The sequence below is a fragment of the Salvelinus namaycush genome, chromosome 38 (genome assembly GCF_016432855.1).
Source record: "Salvelinus namaycush isolate Seneca chromosome 38, SaNama_1.0, whole genome shotgun sequence".
Lineage (NCBI taxonomy): Eukaryota > Metazoa > Chordata > Actinopteri > Salmoniformes > Salmonidae > Salvelinus > Salvelinus namaycush.
The window spans coordinates 15,755,629-15,779,878 of record NC_052344.1 but is presented as its reverse complement, the minus strand read 5'-3'; the positions used below and the strand labels follow the sequence as shown (position 1 = coordinate 15,779,878).

Sequence of the window (24,250 nt, the reverse complement as noted above, 5' to 3'; positions counted from 1 at the left end):
TCTCCATATCTCTCTCTCCTCATCTCCCTCTCTCCCTCTCCCTCTCTCTCTCTCTCTCTCTGTGTGTGTACCTTTATCAGCTTTCTCTCAAAAGCTTCCAATTTAGATCAGTCCTCCTAATTGAAGAGACGTTGGTGAAAGCACCTTGAGACACTAGTTCATTAAATCAGGTCTGAAAGACAGCGTTTGCGTACACCTTGGGGAGTTTGGTCTGGCTTTTGATTAAAGCGCTGTCGCTCCTCTCGTACGTGCTCTCTGGTTTTCTCCCTCTATCACACAGGCAGTGTGTTCATATGTTTATGCTACTTTCTTTCAGCTAAGGAGCGTTGTTTTGATGTCAGTCATAGGAAACTGAGTGGACAACGGAGGTTATCAAAAAGGACTGATTGTTTTCAACGTGAATGTCAGTGTCAAGGACAGTGAGGCTAAAAATGAATAATACTTCAACAATAAATTTTTAGCATTAACATCATAGATGCATGAATAGTGTCGAAGGGCTCCAAGGATTTAATTAACTGCAGTGAGATGTCAATATGTTAAACCCACAATGTTATGCAAACACCACAATGTGCTCTTTAGCTCTGACGGTGGAAGCTTGACTGTGCCTTGACTTCACTACTATAGGTGCAAAACATTCTACTGCAGAACTTTAAAGGCCACAGGCTTACTTTTAACATCACTCAATACTTTTTGGAATCAAATTTTGACTCTATACTTCTGATTACCAACCTTGAATTTGCAACGAATCAGTAACTGAAAATGTTTCACTTAACCTGAAAGTAGAAAAAGTGAACTGAAAGAACAAACCAAACCTAAGAGGGCTGATTTAATATGATAGTACTGTTAACACTCAATTGATTTTAGAAGCTTTGTTTTGAGCAGAGAAGACCCATCTACATTACGTATGTTCATTCAAACCGACACATTCATAGAGCAGGGGAGGCTGCTGAGGGGAGGACGGCTTATAATAATGTCTGGAACGGAACGAATGGAATGGCATCAAACACATAGAAACCATGTATTTGATACCATTCCACTGATTCTGCTCCAGTCATTACCATGACCCCATCCTCCCCAATTAAGGTGCCACCAACCTCCTGTGTCACAGAGACACCACTTCCACAATCGTCCCCACCCCATCCTCAACGACATGGCGTTACAATGCGAAGGGTTTCAAAGCGCGAGACAATATGTAACCAGCCTGGCTAAAACTGCTAGAGGACAAGATGTAATCAGCCTGGCTAAAGCTGCTAGAGGACCAGATGGAACCAGCCTGGCTAAAGCTGCTAGAGGACAAGATGGAACCAGCCTGGCTAAAGCTGCTAGAGGACAACATGGAACCAGCCTAGCTAAAGCTGCTAGAGGACAAGATGGAACCAGCCTGGCTAAAGCTGCTAGAGGACAAGATGGAACCAGCCTGGCTAAAGCTGCTAGAGGACAAGATGGAACCAGCCTGGCTAAAGCTGCTAGAGGACAACATGGAACCAGCCTGGCTAAAGCTGCTAGAGGACAACATGGAACCAGCCTGGCTAAAGCTGCTAGAGGACAAGATGGAACCAGCCTGGCTAAAGCTGCTAGAGGACAACATGGAACCAGCCTGGCTAAAGCTGCTAGAGGACAAGATGGAACCAGCCTGGCTAAAGCTGCTAGAGGAGATATGAAGCTGTCAGTCACCTCTAATCCTATACTACTTTCATACCCATTTAAACCACCATCCCAGCCTACCACTCAGGGCACAGCAAAGAACAGCTCCTACAAATGCGATAAACCATGGATCGTGCAAGGGAATAGAATATGGAAACCAGCGTCCCAAACTGACTTTTGACATTCCAAGCATAACCATGTCTAGGCAGTGTTTCTACCTTTTCCTTATTAGAGTCAGGGGTACCTAGCTGTCTTTACTCAATGCACCAAGGTCCTCTAGAAAACTAGCCTGTAAAAGACAGAGACAAGACAGTAAGCTGGGCGAGGGAACGAGGCTTAGGTGAAGATTACGACATACACAAAAGCCAACAGTAGTAAATTCCCTTCGCTTAGTGTCTCACCTCAGCTTACCCTGACAAGAGATTGCTACTGTGTGTGGGATATATAAGACGAATGCAGTGGAGACTGGTGAGAGGAGTTATAGGAGGATGGGATGATTGTAATGGCTGAAATGGAATTAATGGAACCGAGTGGTTTCCATAATTTTGATACAGTTCTATATATTCCATTCCAGGTATTACAATGACCCTGTCCTCCTATAGCTCCTCCTGAGGTGGTCCAAAATAATATTGGTTTGTGTTCCTTAAACAAAGTAAATGCCTGTCCTGTGTCACATTGATTTCAGTCCTCCACACAACCTATATTTTTTGTTCCTTTTCAGATACTTAAAACTTTTAGTTTGTAATCACTAACCTGTTGGCTTTTGTAGAAGTGAATTGTGGCTGGTTATTTTCAGTCGTTTTCTCTTGAGACCCTTGTCACTGACGTCCTAATTGACTCCAGATGTACCCACATGCTAGTAGCAGGTGTGGAGTGAACAAATTAGTGCTTGTGCCCAACATTCAAACACCTTTTCCAAGTTGTTTTTATTAATATTTTCCACAAGCACCTGTCTCAGGTTAGATATATATAGAGGGAGGATTTTAATTCAGTAGGAAAGCATTCCTCTATTGTACTTGTGTGTGGATGGGCAATATATTCTGTTCAGTTGTTTCTGTTTGTTGGATGGAAATGTCCAGATTGGAGTTAACATTGAAGTGTAGATAAACAGCCGGGGATGATATCGTGTCTGTGGTGATCTGTCTGGGTGGATAGTAGTCTAGACTAAACAGGATTGAAAATGTTCTTTGGGCTCTCGATCAATAACTGAATTTTAATAGCCCTCAAAGGTTAATCAAGTTCATGTGATTTGATCGTAAGCAAGTTGTTGGTGCAGGTCCTTAGCTTGGAGTATGAAGATGGGGAACTGAAGGCAACCTTAATATCGACATCAGGAATAAGTTACTACTTTTTGACGACATACAGTAAATGTCTACATGTTGGTGGTATATAGTGGGTGTGCTGAATTATACCTCTTACCATCCTTCCTATGATTAAAACCTAATCTTCCTCTCCCACCAAGTATTAGAGTGCTCATGTATCGTAACCCTTACTATTATACCGTGACATTTTCATTTATAAAGCATTTATCATGTAGGCCTCCAGAAGCTTTTGTTATGTTGTGTTAAATACACCTCAATACTCCACCATGAACAAAATGCTCTTGCTGTTCCAGAACAGTTTTAGTTCATTCTGATGGCGCTGGGATCTTCCAACTGTATGACGCAGAGGCTCTCATGATCTGTATTAGTTGCAGACAGACAGCGACCTCTCTCCCCTCCATTCTGTTGTGTAATCCTGAACGAGCATCAGGGCTTTGTTCAATAGGCAACCCTTGTGGAACGATGCAAGTAGAAAGTCAAGAATAGAGAGGACATTATTCCTTCTTCTACAGAGGCGTGTTTGTTCTACAGTTTATATTTCTATCAGTTTCTATTTCTTCCAAAACATTGTGCCTTGCTGAACGCAGCCCACATCCCTTCTCTCCTGAAATACTGAACAGGCTCTACTGTCTTCCTCTGCTAATACAGGCAGCAATAGCCTTGTACTTCATCATGCTTACAGCTGCCTTGCCTGGCTTCCACACATCCAGTCTCTTTTGTCTTAGTATAGCGGGTGTTTCCATTGATTTCTCTTCATAATAATTCCCGCTCTAGCGGCTTAAATTATATCTATGGTCACAACTTCACTGAAACCTCCATGTGTAGGTGTTTTTTGTCTCTTGAGAGAACGGCTTTTGTTGACATTCAGTCATGGAAACGCTTGAGTTCTGGTCCTTCTCATTAACTACACACTGCCCTCTTCTGGGCTGTTTTAGGTACTGCCTGAAGAAATGAGGACCAGTGTTATAAAATGTATGTAAAATTATGTAAATGTAAAATCCTCCTAGGGATAGAGGGCTACTGTATGCTTTCACATATAGGACGTCTCTAGTCATTCATAAACAGGCAGGCTCAGTACTATGGCTGAATAACATGTTTGTGACATTCAGATCATCTATTCCCTTTTACGTGGACTATGAAGGAGTTGTTGTATCTGGCATGTTAAGGGTGTTCTGTGCCCTGAGGCGAAAAACTATTCATCTATGATAACAAATCATTTTGTCAGGCTTTGATTTTACACCAAGTCTCCACTGAGCCTGAATCATTCAAATATCAGTCCTATGAGACGCTGATCTAATGCGAGTAGTGGCGGAACAAGAATTTGACACTGGTGCTTCTCCTGAGTACCCGCCATTTTGGATTAGACACTAAACAACAAAGACAGACAACACAGTCTGAATGGAGAAATACATTTGGCCATAGTGCCCAATCAATCAAAATTCAGCAAGTTTGCAACAGTAGTCAAAGCAGAATGATCACCTTCCGTGGTACAAGCACCAGATTGTCATGAGAGAGAGAGGCTCACGTCTGCCATGTTCATTTAATAGTCTAATTTCTCTTCCAGCAAGTCTTATTCTAGTGTCTGTCGGCAAACAAACCCTGCATTACCACTTAGCACAGATCTCAGTTCAACGTCTAGTTTTGATTGACATTTGGTTGAGTTGTCAACTAACGTAAATTTAACGTGAAATCAACAAAATATTTCACCATGTCATTGGATTTAGTTTAAAAGTTGGCTGAAAAAATAACGAAATTTCCTAACATTGATTACTTTTTTCTAATCGAATCAGTTTTCCACATTGATTCTACATCATCACATTCAATTTTTTGGATGAAATGACGTGGAAACATTATTGATTCAACCAATTTTTGCCCAGTGGGTGTGTGTGTATGTTCTGAATATGGAACCAGAAGATATTTACAGGCACGTGGATGGAGCGCTGTCTCTATTTAACTACTTGCACTGTCCATATTTAACTACTATTTCTGACTTTCTGCTAATTTAAATGAATTACACCATCTGTCATTATGGGCTAGATGCACTATTTCCCAGGTTTCAGAGACAGTCTTATTTTCAGCTCTCCGGGATGTAGAAAGGGAGGTTATTTATTGAAAATGGTGGGTGTGAACAGATTGGACAACCCTGTTATGTCAAGGACATTACTCCAAGCCAAAACAAGTAATGTTATTGCATTGTCTTCGAGGCTATTTGGATGGAGGGCCATGGGATGGGCCATGCCTTCAGTATAAAAGTATATTCCTCAAATCCTGTGTTTCTCCAACGTTTTCTGTAAGCTATGGTACTTCCTCCTCAAGGGACTGATTACAATATACTATAACTAAATTAAAACTGACAAAAACATTCATGTCAACGAACCATCAGAGGTACCGGTCAGCATCATCCCAGGGACCGATTCTTGTCCCAGAACCGGAGGTTGAGAAACACTGATCAAATGTTTCTTGCCCAGGGACTCCCTCCCAGGCAAACCGGCAACCCACAGACCCCATCATATGTTAACAAAAAAAAAGATGTGTTTCTTATCATCAGGTGAATGATAATGGCAAGTAGAAGTAATTTAAACATTTTAAAATGAATAGATTTGGTAGACAGATTCATTATTTTGACCTCCCCACAGTTCATTGGAAGAGGAAGCAGAAACTCTAGGACAGCTTAGAAGCTAATTTCCAACAATTCTACACAGTTTGATATGGAGCTGAGACAATTTTGCAGTTTTAAAGCAAATTTCCTGCAATTCTATGCATTTTGCAATGGATAATAATGTGTTCTTCTTCTCAAACATTATAACAAAGTCAATGGGTAGGTGCTCTGAATGGCCACTTCTCCCTAACTGTCTAGCTTTTATTTGATGGTTAGTTCTACATTCTCAAAGATAATTAAAAAAAATACATACAGTACCAGTCAAAAGTTTGGACACACCTACTCATTCAAGGGTTTTTCTTAATGTTTTACTATTTTCTACATTGTAGAATAATAGTGAAGACATCAAAACTATGAAATAACACAAATGGAATCATCTAGTAACCAAAAAAGTGTTAAGCAAATCAAAATCTATTTTAGATTTTAGATTCTTCAAAGTAGCCACCTTTTGCCTTAATGACAGCTTTGCACACTCTTGGAATTCTCTCAACCAGCTTTTCAAGGTAGTCACCTGGAATACATTTCAATTAACAGGTGTGCCTTGTAAAAAGTTCATTTGTGGAATTTTCTTAATGCATTTGAGCCAATCAGTTGTGCTGTGACAAGGTAGGGGTGGTATACAGAAGACAGCCCTATTTGGTAAAAGACCAAGTCCATATTATGGCAAGAACAGCTCAAATAAGCAAAGAGAAACAACAGTCCATCATTACTTTAAGACACGAAGGTCAGTCAATACGGAACATTTCAAGAACTTTGAAAAATGCAGTCGCAAAAACCATCAAGCGCTATCATCAAACTGGCTCTCTTGTGGACCGCCACAGGAAAGGAAGACCCAGAGTTACCTCTGTTGCAAAGGATAAGTTTATTAGATTTACCAGCCTCAGAAATTGCACCCCAAATAAATGCTTCACAGAGTTCAAGTAACAGACACATCTCAACATCAACTGTTCAGAGGAGACTGTGTGAATCAAATTGCTGCAAAGATACCACTACTAAAGGACACCAATAAGAAGAAGAGACTTGCTTGGGCCAAGAAACATGAGCAATTGACATTAGTCCAAATTTGCGATGTTTGGTTCCAACCGCCGTGTCTTTGTGAGACGTAGAGTAGGTAAACTGATGATCTCTGCATGTGTGGTTCCCACTGTGAAGCATGGAGAATGAAGTGTGGTGGTGCTTTGCTGGTGACATTGTCAGTGATTTATTTATAATTCAAGGCACACTTAACCAGCATGGCTACCACAGCATTCTGCAGCAGTATGCCATCCCATCTGTTTTGCACTTACTCCCACTATCATTTGTTTTTCAACAGGACAATGACCCAACACACCTCCAGGCTGTGTAAGGGTTATTTGACCAAGGAGAGTGATGGAGTGCTGCATCAGATGACTTGGCCTCCACAATCAACCAACCTCAATGCAATTGAGATGGTTTGGGATGAGTTTTACCGCAGAGTGAAGGAAAGCAGCCAACAGGTGCTCAGCATATGTGGGAACTCCTTCAAGACTGTTGGAAAAGCAATCATCATGAAGCTGGTTGAGAGAATGCCAAGAGTGTGCAAAGCTGTCATGAAGGCATAGGGTGGCTACGTTGAAGAATCAAAAATCAAAAATAGATTTTGATTTGTGTAACACTTTTTTGATTACTACATAATTCCATGTGTTATTTCATAGTTTTGATGTCTTCACTTTTATTCTACAATGTAGAAAATTGTAAAAAATAAAATAAATAAAGACAAACCCTTGAATGAGTAGGTGTGTCCAAACCTTTGACTGGTACTGCATATAGTTCAATATCTTTTCTGAATGCTTTGTATCTGGTTTTGGTCAGTTAAGCTGTATGTAAGAATGCTGTTCATTGACTATAGCTCAGCATTCAACACCATAGTACCCTCCAAGCTCATCATTAAGCACGAGGCCCTGGGTCTGAACCCCGCCCTGTGCAATTGGGTGCTTGTCACGGCTGTTGAATGAACTGGACCAAGGTGCAGCGTGGTGAGCGTACATTTTCTTTATGTAATATGACGCCGACAAAAACAATAAACACTACAAAACAAACCGTGAAGCTAAAGGCTATGTGCCATAAACAAAGTCAACTTCCCACAAAGACAGGTGGGAAAAAGGGCTACCTAAGTATGGTTCTCAATCAGAGACAACGATAGACAGCTGTCCCTGATTGAGAACCCTACCCGGCCAAAACATAGAAATACAAATAATAGAACATAGAATACCCACCCCAACTCACACCCTGACCAAACCAAAATAGAGAAATAAAAAGGATCTCTAAGGTCAGGGCGTGACAGTCCTGGACTTCCTGACAGGCCGCCCCCAGGTGGTGAAGGTAGGAAACAACATCTCCACTTCACTGATCCTCAATACTGGGGCCCCACAAGGGTGTGTGCTCAGCCCCCTCCTGTACTCCCTGTTCACCCATGACTGCTTGGTCATGTACTCCTCCAAATCAATCATCAAGTTTTCAGACGACACAACAGTAGTAGGCTTGATTACCAACAACGACGAGACAGCCTGCAGGGAGGAGGTGAGGGCTCTAGGAGTGTGGTGTCAGGAAAATAACCTCTCACTCAATGTCAACAAAACAAAGCAGATGATCGTGGACTTCCAGAAAAAGGGAGCACCCACCTATAGGGAGCACCCCCCTATCCACATCGACGAGACAGCAGTGGAGAAGGTGGAAAGTTTTATGTTCCTCTGCGTACATATTACTGACAAACTGAAATGGTCCACCCACACAGACAGTGTGATGAAGAAGGCACAACAGTGCCTCTTCAACCTCAGGAGGCTGATAAAATTTGGCTTGTCACCTAAAACACTCACAAACATTTACAAGTGAACAAATGAGAGCATCCTGTCTGGCTGTATCACCGCCTGGTACAGCAACTGCACTGCCCACAACCGCAATGCTCTCCAGAGGGTGGTGCAGTCTGCACAACGCATCACCGGGGATAAACTACCTACCCTCCAGGACACCTACAGTACCCGATGTCACAGGAAGGCCAAAAAAATCATCAAGGATAACAACCACCCGAGCCACTGCCTGTTCACCTCGCTATCATCCAGAAGGCTAGGTCAATACAGGTGCATCAAAGCTGGGGCAAAGAGAGATTGAAAAAGCAGCTTCTATCTCAAGGCCATCGGACTGTTAAATAGCCATCACTAGCACAGAGAGGCTATTGCCTACATACCCAAACTTGAAATTATTGGCCACTTTAATAAATGGAACACTAGTCACTTTAATTACGTCACTTTAATAATGTTTACATATCTTGCATTACTCATCTCATATGTATATACTGTATTCTATACTATCTACTGTATCTTAGTCTATGCCGCTCAGACATTGCTCATCCATATATTTATATATTCTTAATTCCATTCCTTTACTTAGATTTGTGTGTATTAGGTATTTGTTGTGAAATTGTTAGATATTATTTGTTAGATATTGATTTGATTTGGAGATATAGGGATACCTGATCTGTTGCATGATCTGCTAGTGTGTAGATATAGGGATACTAGAGCTATTGGATGATCTGCTAGTGTACAGATATAGGGATACTAGAGCTGTTGGATGATCTGCTAGTGTAGAGATATAGGGCTAATAAAGCTGTTTGATGAAGAGCATGCAGCCAGCCAGCCACTGTCGAAAACATGTGCAGCAGAGCCATGAGAGATCCAACGCCTGGGGCCCTGTGACGTCAGTCAGCAGAGAGGGCTGATGGGAATTCGATACACAGCAACGCTGCCTAATTTATTCCACAATAAAACCGACAGAGGCTTGTTTGTCTGTTTCTGTGTGCTATGGCTGTGGAATGTACTACAGTATATGCACACATTATTTACTGATGCTGAAAGATTCATCGGAGAAAAATTATTTGTCGTTGCATTGATTTGTCATTAAAAAGATTGATATTTGTATGCACTGTATGAAGTCAAGTCCACCCTTTATTATGAAAAGTGTTATTAGTTAGCTGGCAGTGGAGGCTGCTGAGGGGAGGACGGCTCATAATAATGGCTGGAATGGAGTCAATGGAATGGTATCAACCACACGGAAACCACGTGTTTGATGCCATTCCATTCACTCCATTCCTGACATTATTATGAGCCGTCCTCCCCTCAGTCTCCAATGCTAGCTAGGTATTTTGAATGTTATCGTCTCAAGCCATACTAACCAAAACTATTCTGTCATGAAACAATTAGTGTCTCCTTGGCACATTTGAATCAGAGTACCACACATAAAATACAACATCAACTCCACAATGTCTTAGTCAGCTGTATCTACTCCCATTGCCAAAACCAAAGGTCCCAAACACACACGAGTAAAAGCATTTATTCTCCTTACTGAGGAATATTCTGCCAACCCTGTCTACCAACTTCACGTCACTGGCCTCATCCTCTTCAACACATGCTATTGCCATCCATAACACATGTATTGTTATCCTTGTTCCCAAATGGCACCCTATTCCTATATAGTGCACAACTTTTGACCAGGGCCCCTAGGGATAGGATGCCATTTGGGATGAACTCCCTGTTAACCCACCAACATGAGTATCTGTATACGCAGGGAGTCAGGAAGCAGGTGCAGAATGTCAGTTCAATAATAACATGACAATAATGCAAAACAGAAGCTGCATGCTGAACGTAACCAAAACCAATACTGCCTGATGAATGAAGCAACTGAGGGCTATATGAACGGAGAGTTATCAAGGTGGTGATGAAGTCCAGGTGTGCTTAACGATGGGGAGCAGCTGTGCCCAATGATGGTTGCCAGGTGAACGCAGTGTGGGTTGCCAGGACCGGTGGTTAGTAGACCCTAAATACATGCTTCTTTCCAAAGGACAACTTGCAAGTACATTGAGGAGCTCTTTTCTTTCTTCTGTGGAGTGCTTATAGCTTTCCACTTTTCATCCTCCTCAAAGGGAATAACAACACTCCTGGGAGCCAGCATACATGACAACCTCCACTCAATCCCTATGTTTCTTCTCAGAAGAACAAAATGTTTCTGGCAGTGTTCCATCACTGTCTCTGGTCATGGTGGGATTCAAGATAGTTTCCGGCCACCTGCTCACAGACACAGCACAGCCCAGAGCATTGACCGGGCCCTTCTGTCTGTCTGGGTGTGTGTTTGTATAGTTATCTAATACCATTTGCACACTACTGTGTCAAACAAAGCTGAGCTGTACTGGGTGGTCCTGGTTACACATCCACCATAGTTGCATAAATTGGTTGTTCACTGGGTTGGGGAGTAAGTGATTACATGTAATCTGATTACAAAAACAACTATAACTAATCCGTTACCAGCTAAAATATTGTAATCAGATTAACAATACTTTTTTTTTTTTATCTATTACTAATTGGATTACATTTGAATTCAGAAAGGATGTTTGCAACAAAAGACATGACAACTTTCTGTTTTCTCAATGACATTCAATTCAGCATTGAAAACAGGCACCATTTTAAGTTTGTTCCACCTGAGCGAATCTGACCACAAGTCAAAGACCACTATGATGACAAACCAAATGCATTTGATGGATCCTTTTCATCTTCTTCTAATGCCTTTTAAGGGGAAAGTAATCCAAAAGTAATCAGATTACGTTACTGTGTTTGGGTAATCTAAAAGTTACGTTACTGATCATTTTGGACAGGCACTGTAACTAGTAACTGTAAAGGCTTATATTTAGAAAGTAACCTACCCAACCCTGGTTGTCGATGCCAGTTTAGCTGTTGGCCCCTTCTCACAACAGTCTGACAGTGTCCACAGTGCAGCATCAGTATTCAGCTCACGATACACTGGTCCATTTAGCCCCCAGGGGCTCTCTCCGAGCAGATCCAGGGGTGTCTAGCCTGGAAGACCGGCACAGGGGGAGGACAAAAAAGCCCCCTCAACCAGCAGACTCAAATCACCAGGGGCATTACCCAGTTACATGTATGGGGAAAACCATTGGTGTTCATCCGAGGGGTACGAGAAACAAGCTTGCTTCAACAATTTCCTCTACCTGCTCGACTACCTTTCTCTCTGGACCTTGGTTTCTCCCCCATTTCCTGGAGATATAAAATTCCTGAGGAGAATATGGAAGTTTGTTCGCTAACACAAGTAGTACATCCCTGAACTTCGTTGGAATCAATGTTTCTCTGCCTTTTGTAACATGGTGTTTCTCTGCTTTTTGAAACATGGTGTTTCTCTGCCTTATGAAACATGGTGTTTCTCTGCCTTATGAAACATGGTGTTTCTCTGCCTTTTGAAACATGGATGTGTTTCTCTGCCTTCTGAAACATGGAGGTGATTATCTGCTTTTTGAAACATGGATGTGTTTCTCTGCCTTTTGAAACATGGAGGTGTTTCTCCGCCTTTTGAAACATGGAGGTGTTTCTCTGCCTTCTGAAACATGGATGTGTTTCTCTGCCTTCTGAAACATGGGTGTGTTTCTCTGCCTTCTGAAATATGGAGGTGTTTCTCTGCCTTTTGAAACATGGAGGTGTTTCTCTGCCTTTTGAAATATGGAGGTGTTTCTCCGCCTTTTGAAACATGGAGGTGTTTCTCCGCCTTCTGAAACATGGATGTGTTTCTCTGCCTTCTGAAATATGGAGGTGTTTCTCTGCCTTTTGAAACATGGAGGTGTTTCTCTGCCTTTTGAAATATGGAGGTGTTTCTCTGCCTTCTGAAACATGGGTGTGTTTCTCTGCCTTCTGAAACATGGAGGTGTTTCTCCGCCTTTTGAAACATGGAGGTGTTTCTCTGCTTTTTGAAACATGGAGGTGTTTCTCTGCTTTTTGAAACATGGAGGTGTTTCTCTGCCTTCTGAAATATGGAGGTGTTTCTCTGCCGTCTGAAACATGGAGGTGTTTCTCTGCCTTCTGAAACATGGAGGTGTTTCTCTGCTTTTTGAAACATGGAGGTGTTTCTCTGCCTTTTGAAACATGGTGTTTCTCTGCTTTTTGAAATATGGAGGTGTTTCTCCGCCTTTTGAAACATGGAGGTGTTTCTCTGCCTTCTGAAACATGGATGTGTTTCTCTGCCTTCTGAAATATGGAGGTGTTTCTCTGCCTTTTGAAACATGGAGGTGTTTCTCTGCCTTCTGAAATATGGAGGTGTTTCTCTGCCTTTTGAAACATGGAGGTGTTTCTCTGCCTTTTGAAATATGGAGGTGTTTCTCTGCCTTTTGAAATATGGAGGTGTTTCTCCGCCTTTTGAAACATGGAGGTGTTTCTCTGCCTTCTGAAACATGGATGTGTTTCTCTGCCTTCTGAAATATGGAGGTGTTTCTCTGCCTTTTGAAACATGGAGGTGTTTCTCTGCCATTTGAAATATGGAGGTGTTTCTCCGCCTTTTGAAACATGGAGTTGTTTCTCCGCCTTTTGAAACATGGAGGAGTTTCTCTGCTTTTTGAAACATGGAGGTGTTTCTCTGCCTTTTGAAACATGGAGGTGTTTCTCTGCTTTTTGAAATATGGAGGTGTTTCTCTGCTTTTTGAAATATGGAGGTGTTTCTCTGCTTTTTGAAACATGGAGGTGTTTCTCTGCCTTCTGAAACATGGAGGTGTTTCTCCGCCTTTTGAAACATGGAGGTATTTCTCCGCCTTTTGAAACATGGAGGTGTTTCTCTGCCTTCTGAAACATGGAGGTGTTTCTCTGCTTTTTGAAATATGGAGGTGTTTCTCTGCCTTCTGAAACATGGAGGTGTTTCTCTGCCTTCTGAAACATGGAGGTGTTTCTCTGCCTTCTGAAATATGGAGGTGTTTCTCTGCCTTTTGAAACATGGAGGTGTTTCTCTGCCATTTGAAATATGGAGGTGTTTCTCCGCCTTTTGAAACATGGAGTTGTTTCTCCGCCTTTTGAAACATGGAGGAGTTTCTCTGCTTTTTGAAACATGGAGGTGTTTCTCTGCCTTTTGAAACATGGAGGTGTTTCTCTGCTTTTTGAAATATGGAGGTGTTTCTCTGCTTTTTGAAATATGGAGGTGTTTCTCTGCTTTTTGAAACATGGAGGTGTTTCTCCGCCTTTTGAAACATGGAGGTATTTCTCCGCCTTTTGAAACATGGAGGTGTTTCTCTGCCTTCTGAAACATGGAGGTGTTTCTCTGCTTTTTGAAATATGGAGGTGTTTCTCTGCCTTCTGAAACATGGATGTGTTTCTCTGCCTTCTGAAACATGGAGGTGTTTCTCTGCCTTCTGAAATATGGAGGTGTTTCTCTGCTTTTTGAAACATGGAGATGTTTCTCTGCCTTTTGAAACATGGAGATGTTTCTCTGCCTTTTGAAACATGGTGTTTCTCTGCTTTTTGAAACATGGAGGTGTTTCTCTGCCTTCTGAAATATGGAGGTGTTTCTCTGCCTTCTGAAACATGGAGGTGTTTCTCTACCTTCTGAAACATGGAGGTGTTTCTCTGCTTTTTGAAACATGGAGGTGTTTCTCTGCTTTTTGAAACATGGAGGTGTTTCTCTGCCTTCTGAAATATGGAGGTGTTTCTCTGCCTTCTGAAACATGGAGGTGTTTCTCTACCTTCTGAAACATGGATGTGTTTCTCTGCCTTCTGAAATATGGAGGTGTTTCTCTGCCTTTTGAAACATGGAGGTGTTTCTCTGCCATTTGAAATATGGAGGTGTTTCTCCGCCTTTTGAAACATGGAGTTGTTTCTCCGCCTTTTGAAACATGGAGGAGTTTCTCTGCTTTTTGAAACATGGAGGTGTTTCTCTGCCTTTTGAAACATGGAGGTGTTTCTCTGCTTTTTGAAATATGGAGGTGTTTCTCTGCTTTTTGAAATATGGAGGTGTTTCTCTGCTTTTTGAAACATGGAGGTGTTTCTCTGCCTTCTGAAACATGGAGGTGTTTCTCCGCCTTTTGAAACATGGAGGTATTTCTCCGCCTTTTGAAACATGGAGGTGTTTCTCTGCCTTCTGAAACATGGAGGTGTTTCTCTGCTTTTTGAAATATGGAGGTGTTTCTCTGCCTTCTGAAACATGGAGGTGTTTCTCTGCCTTCTGAAACATGGAGGTGTTTCTCTGCCTTCTGAAATATGGAGGTGTTTCTCTGCCTTTTGAAACATGGAGGTGTTTCTCTGCCATTTGAAATATGGAGGTGTTTCTCCGCCTTTTGAAACATGGAGTTGTTTCTCCGCCTTTTGAAACATGGAGGAGTTTCTCTGCTTTTTGAAACATGGAGGTGTTTCTCTGCCTTTTGAAACATGGAGGTGTTTCTCTGCTTTTTGAAATATGGAGGTGTTTCTCTGCTTTTTGAAATATGGAGGTGTTTCTCTGCTTTTTGAAACATGGAGGTGTTTCTCCGCCTTTTGAAACATGGAGGTATTTCTCCGCCTTTTGAAACATGGAGGTGTTTCTCTGCCTTCTGAAACATGGAGGTGTTTCTCTGCTTTTTGAAATATGGAGGTGTTTCTCTGCCTTCTGAAACATGGATGTGTTTCTCTGCCTTCTGAAACATGGAGGTGTTTCTCTGCCTTCTGAAATATGGAGGTGTTTCTCTGCTTTTTGAAACATGGAGATGTTTCTCTGCCTTTTGAAACATGGAGATGTTTCTCTGCCTTTTGAAACATGGTGTTTCTCTGCTTTTTGAAACATGGAGGTGTTTCTCTGCCTTCTGAAATATGGAGGTGTTTCTCTGCCTTTTGAAACATGGAGGTGTTTCTCTGCCTTTTGAAATATGGAGGTGTTTCTCTGCCTTTTGAAATATGGAGGTGTTTCTCCGCCTTTTGAAACATGGAGGTGTTTCTCTGCCTTCTGAAACATGGATGTGTTTCTCTGCCTTCTGAAATATGGAGGTGTTTCTCTGCCTTTTGAAACATGGAGGTGTTTCTCTGCCATTTGAAATATGGAGGTGTTTCTCCGCCTTTTGAAACATGGAGTTGTTTCTCCGCCTTTTGAAACATGGAGGAGTTTCTCTGCTTTTTGAAACATGGAGGTGTTTCTCTGCCTTTTGAAACATGGAGGTGTTTCTCTGCTTTTTGAAATATGGAGGTGTTTCTCTGCTTTTTGAAATATGGAGGTGTTTCTCTGCTTTTTGAAACATGGAGGTGTTTCTCTGCCTTCTGAAACATGGAGGTGTTTCTCCGCCTTTTGAAACATGGAGGTATTTCTCCGCCTTTTGAAACATGGAGGTGTTTCTCTGCCTTCTGAAACATGGAGGTGTTTCTCTGCTTTTTGAAATATGGAGGTGTTTCTCTGCCTTCTGAAACATGGAGGTGTTTCTCTGCCTTCTGAAACATGGAGGTGTTTCTCTGCCTTCTGAAATATGGAGGTGTTTCTCTGCCTTTTGAAACATGGAGGTGTTTCTCTGCCATTTGAAATATGGAGGTGTTTCTCCGCCTTTTGAAACATGGAGTTGTTTCTCCGCCTTTTGAAACATGGAGGAGTTTCTCTGCTTTTTGAAACATGGAGGTGTTTCTCTGCCTTTTGAAACATGGAGGTGTTTCTCTGCTTTTTGAAATATGGAGGTGTTTCTCTGCTTTTTGAAATATGGAGGTGTTTCTCTGCTTTTTGAAACATGGAGGTGTTTCTCCGCCTTTTGAAACATGGAGGTATTTCTCCGCCTTTTGAAACATGGAGGTGTTTCTCTGCCTTCTGAAACATGGAGGTGTTTCTCTGCTTTTTGAAATATGGAGGTGTTTCTCTGCCTTCTGAAACATGGATGTGTTTCTCTGCCTTCTGAAACATGGAGGTGTTTCTCTGCCTTCTGAAATATGGAGGTGTTTCTCTGCTTTTTGAAACATGGAGATGTTTCTCTGCCTTTTGAAACATGGAGATGTTTCTCTGCCTTTTGAAACATGGTGTTTCTCTGCTTTTTGAAATATGGAGGTGTTTCTCCGCCTTTTGAAACATGGAGACGTTTCTCTGCCTTCTGAAACATGGATGTGTTTCTCTGCCTTCTGAAATATGGAGGTGTTTCTCTGCCTTTTGAAACATGGAGGTGTTTCTCTGCCTTTTGAAACATGGAGGTGTTTCTCTGCCTTTTGAAATATGGAGGTGTTTCTCTGCCTTCTGAAACATGGGTGTGTTCCTCTGCCTTCTGAAACATGGATGTGTTTCTCTGCCTTCTGAAATATGGAGGTGTTTCTCTGCCTTTTGAAACATGGAGGTGTTTCTCTGCCTTTTGAAATATAGAGGTGTTTCTCCGGCTTTTGAAACATGGAGTTGTTTCTCCGCCTTTTGAAACATGGAGGAGTTTCTCTGCTTTTTGAAACACGGAGGTGTTTCTCTGCCTTTTGAAATATGGAGGTGTTTCTCTGCTTTTTGAAATATGGAGGTGTTTCTCTGCTTTTTGAAACATGGAGGTGTTTCTCTGCCTTCTGAAACATGGAGGTGTTTCTCCGCCTTTTGAAACATGGAGGTGTTTCTCTGCTTTTTGAAACATGGAGGTGTTTCTCTGCCTTTTGAAACATGGTGTTTCTCTGCTTTTTGAAATATGGAGGTGTTTCTCCGCCTTTTGAAACATGGAGGTGTTTCTCTGCCTTCTGAAACATGGATGTGTTTCTCTGCCTTCTGAAATATGGAGGTGTTTCTCTGCCTTTTGAAACATGGAGGTGTTTCTCTGCCTTTTTGAAATATGGAGGTGTTTCTCTGCCTTCTGAAACATGGGTGTGTTTCTCTGCCTTCTGAAACATGGAGGTGTTTCTCCGCCTTTTGAAACATGGAGGTCTTTCTCCGCCTTTTGAAACATGGAGGTATTTCTCTGCCTTTTGAAATATGGAGGTGTTTTTCTGCCTTTTGAAATATGGAGGTGTTTCTCCGCCTTCTGAAACATGGAGGTGTTTCTCTGCCTTCTGAAATATGGAGGTGTTTCTCTGCTTTTTGAAACATGGAGATGTTTCTCTGCCTTTTGAAACATGGAGATGTTTCTCTGCCTTTTGAAACATGGTGTTTCTCTGCTTTTTGAAATATGGAGGTGTTTCTCCGCCTTTTGAAACATGGAGACGTTTCTCTGCCTTCTGAAACATGGATGTGTTTCTCTGCCTTCTGAAATATGGAGGTGTTTCTCTGCCTTTTGAAACATGGAGGTGTTTCTCTGCCTTTTGAAACATGGAGGTGTTTCTCTGCCTTTTGAAATATGGAGGTGTTTCTCTGCCTTCTGAAACATGGGTGTGTTCCTCTGCCTTCTGAAACATGGATGTGTTTCTCTGCCTTCTGAAATATGGAGGTGTTTTTCTGCCTTTTGAAACATGGAGGTGTTTCTCTGCCTTTTGAAATATAGAGGTGTTTCTCCGGCTTTTGAAACATGGAGTTGTTTCTCCGCCTTTTGAAACATGGAGGAGTTTCTCTGCTTTTTGAAACACGGAGGTGTTTCTCTGCCTTTTGAAATATGGAGGTGTTTCTCTGCTTTTTGAAATATGGAGGTGTTTCTCTGCTTTTTGAAACATGGAGGTGTTTCTCTGCCTTCTGAAACATGGAGGTGTTTCTCCGCCTTTTGAAACATGGAGGTGTTTCTCTGCTTTTTGAAACATGGAGGTGTTTCTCTGCCTTTTGAAACATGGTGTTTCTCTGCTTTTTGAAATATGGAGGTGTTTCTCCGCCTTTTGAAACATGGAGGTGTTTCTCTGCCTTCTGAAACATGGATGTGTTTCTCTGCCTTCTGAAATATGGAGGTGTTTCTCTGCCTTTTGAAACATGGAGGTGTTTCTCTGCCTTTTTGAAATATGGAGGTGTTTCTCTGCCTTCTGAAACATGGGTGTGTTTCTCTGCCTTCTGAAACATGGAGGTGTTTCTCCGCCTTTTGAAACATGGAGGTCTTTCTCCGCCTTTTGAAACATGGAGGTATTTCTCTGCCTTTTGAAATATGGAGGTGTTTTTCTGCCTTTTGAAATATGGAGGTGTTTCTCCGCCTTTTGAAACATGGAGGTGTTTCTCTGCCTTCTGAAACATGGATGTGTTTCTCTGCCTTCTGAAATATGGAGGTGTTTCTCTGCCTTTTGAAATATGGAGGTGTTTCTCCGCCTTTTGAAACATGGAGTTGTTTCTCCACCTTTTGAAACATGGAGGAGTTTCTCTGCTTTTTGAAACATGGAGGTGTTTCTCTGCCTTTTGAAACATGGAGGTGTATCTCTGCTTTTTTTAATATGGAGGTGTTTCTCTGCTTTTTGAAATATGGAGGTGTTTCTCTGCTTTTTGAAACATGGGGGTGTTTCTCTGCCTTCTGAAACATGGAGGTGTTTCTCTGCTTTTTGAAATATGGAGGTGTTTCTCTGCCTTTTGAAACATGGTGTTTCTCTGGCTTTTGAAACATGGATGTGTTTCTCTGCCTTCTGAAACAAGGAGGCGTTTCTCTGCCTTCTGAAATATGGAGGTGTTTCTCTGCTTTTTGAAACATGGAGGTGTTTCTCTGCCTTCTGAAACATGGAGGTGTTTCTCTGCCTTTTGAAACATGGAGGTGTTTCTCTGCCTTTTAAAACATGGATGTGTTTCTCTGCCTTCTGAAACATGGATGTGTTTCTCTGCCTTCTGAAATATGGAGGTGTTTCTCTGCCTTTTGAAACATGGAGGTGTTTCTTTGCCTTTTGAAATATGGAGGTGTTTCTCTGCCTTCTGAAATATGGAGGTGTTTCTCTGCTTTTTGAAACATGGAGGTGTTTCTCTGCCTTTTTAAAACATGGAGGTGTTTCTCTGCTTTTTGAAATATGGAGGTGTTTCTCTGCCTTTTAAAACATGGAGGAGTTTCTCTGCTTTTTGAAACATGGAGGTGTTTCTCTGCCTTTTGAAACATGGAGGTGTTTCTCTGCTTTTTTAAATATGGAGGTGTTTCTCTGCTTTTTGAAACATGGAGGTGTTTCTCTGCTTTTTGAAACATGGGGGTGTTTCTCTGCCTTCTGAAACATGGAGGTGTTTCTCTGCTTTTTGAGATATGGAGTTGTTTCTCTGCCTTTTGAAACATGGTGTTTCTCTGGCTTTTGAAACATGGAGGTGTTTCTCTGCTTTCGAAACATGGTGTTCCTCTGCCTTTTGAAACATGGATGTGTTTCTCTGCCTTCTGAAACATGGAGGTGTTTCTCTGCCTTCTGAAACATGGAGGTGTTTCTCTGCCTTCTGAAATATGGAGGTGTTTCTCTGCTTTTTGAAACATGGAGGTGTTTCTCTGCTTTTTGAAATATGGAGGTGTTTCTCTGCCTTTTGAAACATGGAGGTCTTTCTCCGCCTTTTGAAACATGGAGGTGTTTCTCTGCCTTTTGAAATATGGAGGTGTTTCTCTGCCTTTTGAAATATGGAGGTGTTTCTCCGCCTTTTGAAACATGGAGGTGTTTCTCTGCCTTCTGAAACATGGATGTGTTTCTCTGCCTTCTGAAATATGGAGGTGTTTCTCTGCCTTTTGAAACATGGAGGTGTGTCTCTGCCTTTTGAAATATGGAGGTGTTTCTCCGCCTTTTGAAACATGGAGGTGTTTCTCCGCCTTTTGAAACATGGAGGTGTTTCTCTGCCTTCTGAAACATGGATGTGTTTCTCTGCCTTCTGAAATATGGAGGTGTTTCTCTGCCTTCTGAAACATGGAGGTGTTTCTCTGCTTTTTGAAATATGGAGGTGTTTCTCTGCTTTTTGAAATATGGAGGTGTTTCTCTGCCTTTTGAAACATGGTGTTTCTCTGGCTTTTGAAACATGGAGGTGTTTCTCTGCTTTCGAAACATGGTGTTCCTCTGCCTTTTGAAACATGGATGTGTTTCTCTGCCTTCTGAAACATGGAGGTGTTTCTCTGCCTTCTGAAACATGGATGTGTTTCTCTGCCTTCTGAAATATGGAGGTGTTTCTCTGCTTTTTGAAACTTGGAGGTGTTTCTCTGCCTTTTGAAACATGGAGGTGTTTCTCTGCTTTTTGAAATATGGAGGTGTTTCTCTGCCTTTTGAAACATGGAGGTCTTTCTCCGCCTTTTGAAACATGGAGGTGTTTCTCTGCCTTGAAATATGGAGGTGTTTCTCTGCCTTTTGAAATATGGAGGTGTTTCTCCGCCTTTTGAAACATGGAGGTGTTTCTCTGCCTTCTGAAACATGGATGTGTTTCTCTGCCTTCTGAAATATGGAGGTGTTTCTCTGCCTTTTGAAACATGGAGGTGTTTCTCTGCCTTTTGAAATATGGAGGTGTTTCTCCGCCTTTTGAAACATGGAGGTGTTTCTCTGCCTTTTGAAATATGGAGGTGTTTCTCTGCCTTTTGAAATATGGAGGTGTTTCTCCGCCTTTTGAAACATGGAGGTGTTTCTCTGCTTTTTGAAACATGGAGGTGTTTCTCTGCCTTTTGAAACATGGATGTGTTTCTCTGCTTTTTGAAATATGGAGGTGTTTCTCTGCTTTTTGAAACATGGAGGTGTTTCTCTGCCTTCTGAAACATGGAGGTGTTTCTTTGCTTTTTGAAATATGGAGGTGTTTCTCTGCTTTTTGAAACATGGAGGTGTTTCTCTGCCTTCTGAAACATGGAGGTGTTTCTCTGCTTTTTTAAATATGGAGGTGTTTCTCTGCCTTTTGAAACATGGTGTTTCTCTGGCTTTTGAAACATGGAGGTGTTTCTCTGCTTTTTGAAATATGGATGTGTTTCTCTGCCTTTTGTATACAGTCAGGAGAATTTGAGCTATTAGTAAAAAAAGAGTAGAAAGTTCTAATGAGCCATGCCCTTCTCTGGTGTTAGTGTAGACCGGCTGTCTCTCACTATGAGCTGTGGACAGAATACTAATGTATGACTAATGGGGTGCCTGTCTCTCACTCTCTCCCTATCCATCCCGCTTCCTCTCTCTTTCTCAATCTTTCTTCCTCCCTCTACATTGTTCTCCTCTCTCCCTATCTTTCTTCCTCCCTCTCCATCGTTCTCCTCTCTCCTCTCTCTCTCCTTCTTTTTCTCTTCCCCTCTCTCTCCTTTCTCTCTCCTTTCTCTCTCTATCTCCCTCTCTCTTCCCCTCTCTCTCCTTCTTTTTCTCTTCCTCTCTCTCTCCTTTCTCTCTCCTTTCTCTCTCTTCCTCTCCCTCTCTCTATCTCCCTCTCTCTTCCCCTCTCTCCTTCTTTTTCTCTTTCTCTCTCTCCTTTCTCTCTCCTTTCTCTCTCTTCCTCTCCCTATCTCCCTCTCTCTTCCCCTCTCTCTCCTTCTTTCTCTCTCTCTCCACAACAAACACAGTATGTGTGAGCCATAATCCACCACATTAAAGGTTGTTTCCTTAGTGAGGGATTTGCAAAGGGATTTCTGAGCCACACAAGTCAGTCTGGGGGAATTTAGCGGGAGGTTTAATGAGGACAGGGATAAAAAGCGTTCTTGAACGTCCCCCTGAGGCGCTGCTGAAGGCAACCATCCTCATAGTTGTTGTGATCCTGAAGCTCTGATCACCTATTGGTGGGTACAAGCACTGCTTTGGTCTTAGCTCCATAGAGTGGGCTTAGCTAATCCCCCTAGCCATTCTATGTAGTAAAGTTATCAAATCATTATCTCACTCCTGAACGCAGCCCTCAAATAAATAAAATAATAAATAGTAAAATACATCCCAGAACACTATCAGCTTGTGAACGTCTTCACAGAGTCCGATTAAAACCTGGTGAGATTTAAATGGAGTAGGATTAAGCTCCATCTTTAACGCACAAAGTCTGATTACATTTGACTTTGAAATATAGCTTTTTGCAACATCTCCAATTCAGGGAACTGTAAAAACAGCCGTCATCCAAAACTGATGCAGATAAAAAATAAAAACACGTGCAGAACTAAGCAAAGATAAGAGGATATCTGGCATTGATTGCAGGCTTGATCATGGACATGCAACGAATGCTCCTGTTTTTAACAAGAATTGATCAAGTCAGAGACCAATCCAAACAGATTATTGATAAATGGATTGGATCTAATGTCATTTGTGATGATGGTCTGTTGGCAACATCCTTACATTCATCATAAACATTCATCAATCAGCTAGCTACACAGAAGTGTAGAGTTTCGAAATCATCTACGCATCACAGTATATCGAATATAGGCTGTCTAACTTAATTCCATCAGAACTTTCCATTTGAGCCGTGCAATGCCTTGTCATTAGGCTATTATCCCCATGCCATTGCATCTCTCCTTTGCATTAGCCACCCTATTAGCAGTGAGAATGGAATAAGAAAACAAAGTGGTAGAATGCTGCAGGTTACTGCTCGCGCTCAGTTAATCTTTCCATTCACCTTAAGTGGACTGGCCACATCAGTGGAAATGGCTCTCAGTTTTGTCTGTCTGTACAGCCTACCTGTCAAGGCAGACAGACTGACAGACCCCTGAAAACGGACTTTGGTTCATCAAATCAATATGGGGAGTATTCTTGGTGGGTGTCTCGATAATTTTCTGTATTTCCTTTTTAGCCCTGCACTGTTTATGCCTGACGACAGTCTCCTTTCTGATTAACAGTGACCATAATATTGAATAAAATCCTCTACGGTGGATCGAAGTAACTCAGCCACAGTGCAACTAAAAGGTCAGGTAAAATAAAATGAGATTAGCATTGATTGCCTTTATAGATTTTAACATTTCGATTTTTGTATTGGAGGTGGCACATACACTGTATGTCATGTTATTGTGCCCCCAAGGAGTGTTAAATGTTATATAGGCACCTCTATTGCCAGGAAAGGTTGCTGAAAGGGATATGGATATTTTCCCAATACACATAAAAGGACACATTTAATGTTGTTTGTAATGGATTGTTGCATTTATATAGTGCATTTAAATGCATCAGTAAGCATGTTTAGTACTTGGAGATTTTCCCTAATACCATATGGAGAAAAGGTTACTACTGGCCCTCCAGCACCACCTCCAACAACAGCAACCACACTTTCCTATGTGGTCTCCCATCCAGGGGTTAACCCAGCCCTACCCTGCTTAGCTTATGTAAACCAGTCGATTTTAACAATGCAATGTACTGTAAGGATGGATTTTATCATGCCATCCTTTTATAAAATGCCACTATGTAGAATTTGCTTCATGATTGATGAATGGCTCTGAATCACACTTCTACACACCACATACAAGAATCCATACCGCCACATGACACAGACATGAAAGCATAGATCCCTACATCTCTTCTTCTCGGTCAATTATTCCACTGACTCGCCCCCTTTCTTTCTTTTTCTTACTCTCTCCCTCTCTCTCTCGCTCTCTCCTCTTTCGCTCTTCCCCTCTCTTTCACTCTCTTATCTCTCCCTCCCTCTTCCCCTCCTCTCTGTCTCTCTCTCTTCCCTTCCTCTCTCTCCCCCTCCCTCTCTCTATCTCCTCTCTCGCTCCCTCTCTTTCCTCTCTCTCACTTGCTCTCTCTCTTTCCTCTCTCTCTCTGTTCTCTCCCTCCCTCTCCATCCCTCTCTCTCTCTCTCTCTCCATCTCCCTATCTTCTCCCTCCTGTGTTCTCTCAGTTCATCAGACAAACACAAACAGGCTGGTCCCCCATGGTGTGGTAACTGCAGCCTGTACACACAAACACAGAAAGTTTCTCGCTCTCTCTCTTTCCTCTCTCTCTCGCTCTCTCTCGCTCTCTCTTTCTCTCTCTTTCTCTCTTGCTCTCTCTCTCTCTTGCTCTCTCTCTCTCTCTCTCTTGCTCTCTCTCTCTTGCTCTTTCTCTTTGCTCTTTCTCTTTGCCCTCTCTCTCTCTCTCTCTCTCTATCTTGCTCTCTCTCTTTTCTCTATCTCGCTCCTGCT

At 42.0% G+C, this 24,250-nt stretch overlaps 1 protein-coding gene across 1 annotated transcript in view; it reads right to left on the bottom strand.

Moving 5' to 3' along the window:
• Positions 1 to 24,250, bottom strand: part of LOC120032319 (pleiotrophin-A-like) — a 48,465-nt gene that overhangs the window by 19,231 nt on the left and 4,984 nt on the right. The gene's annotated exons all lie outside the window — the stretch shown is intronic.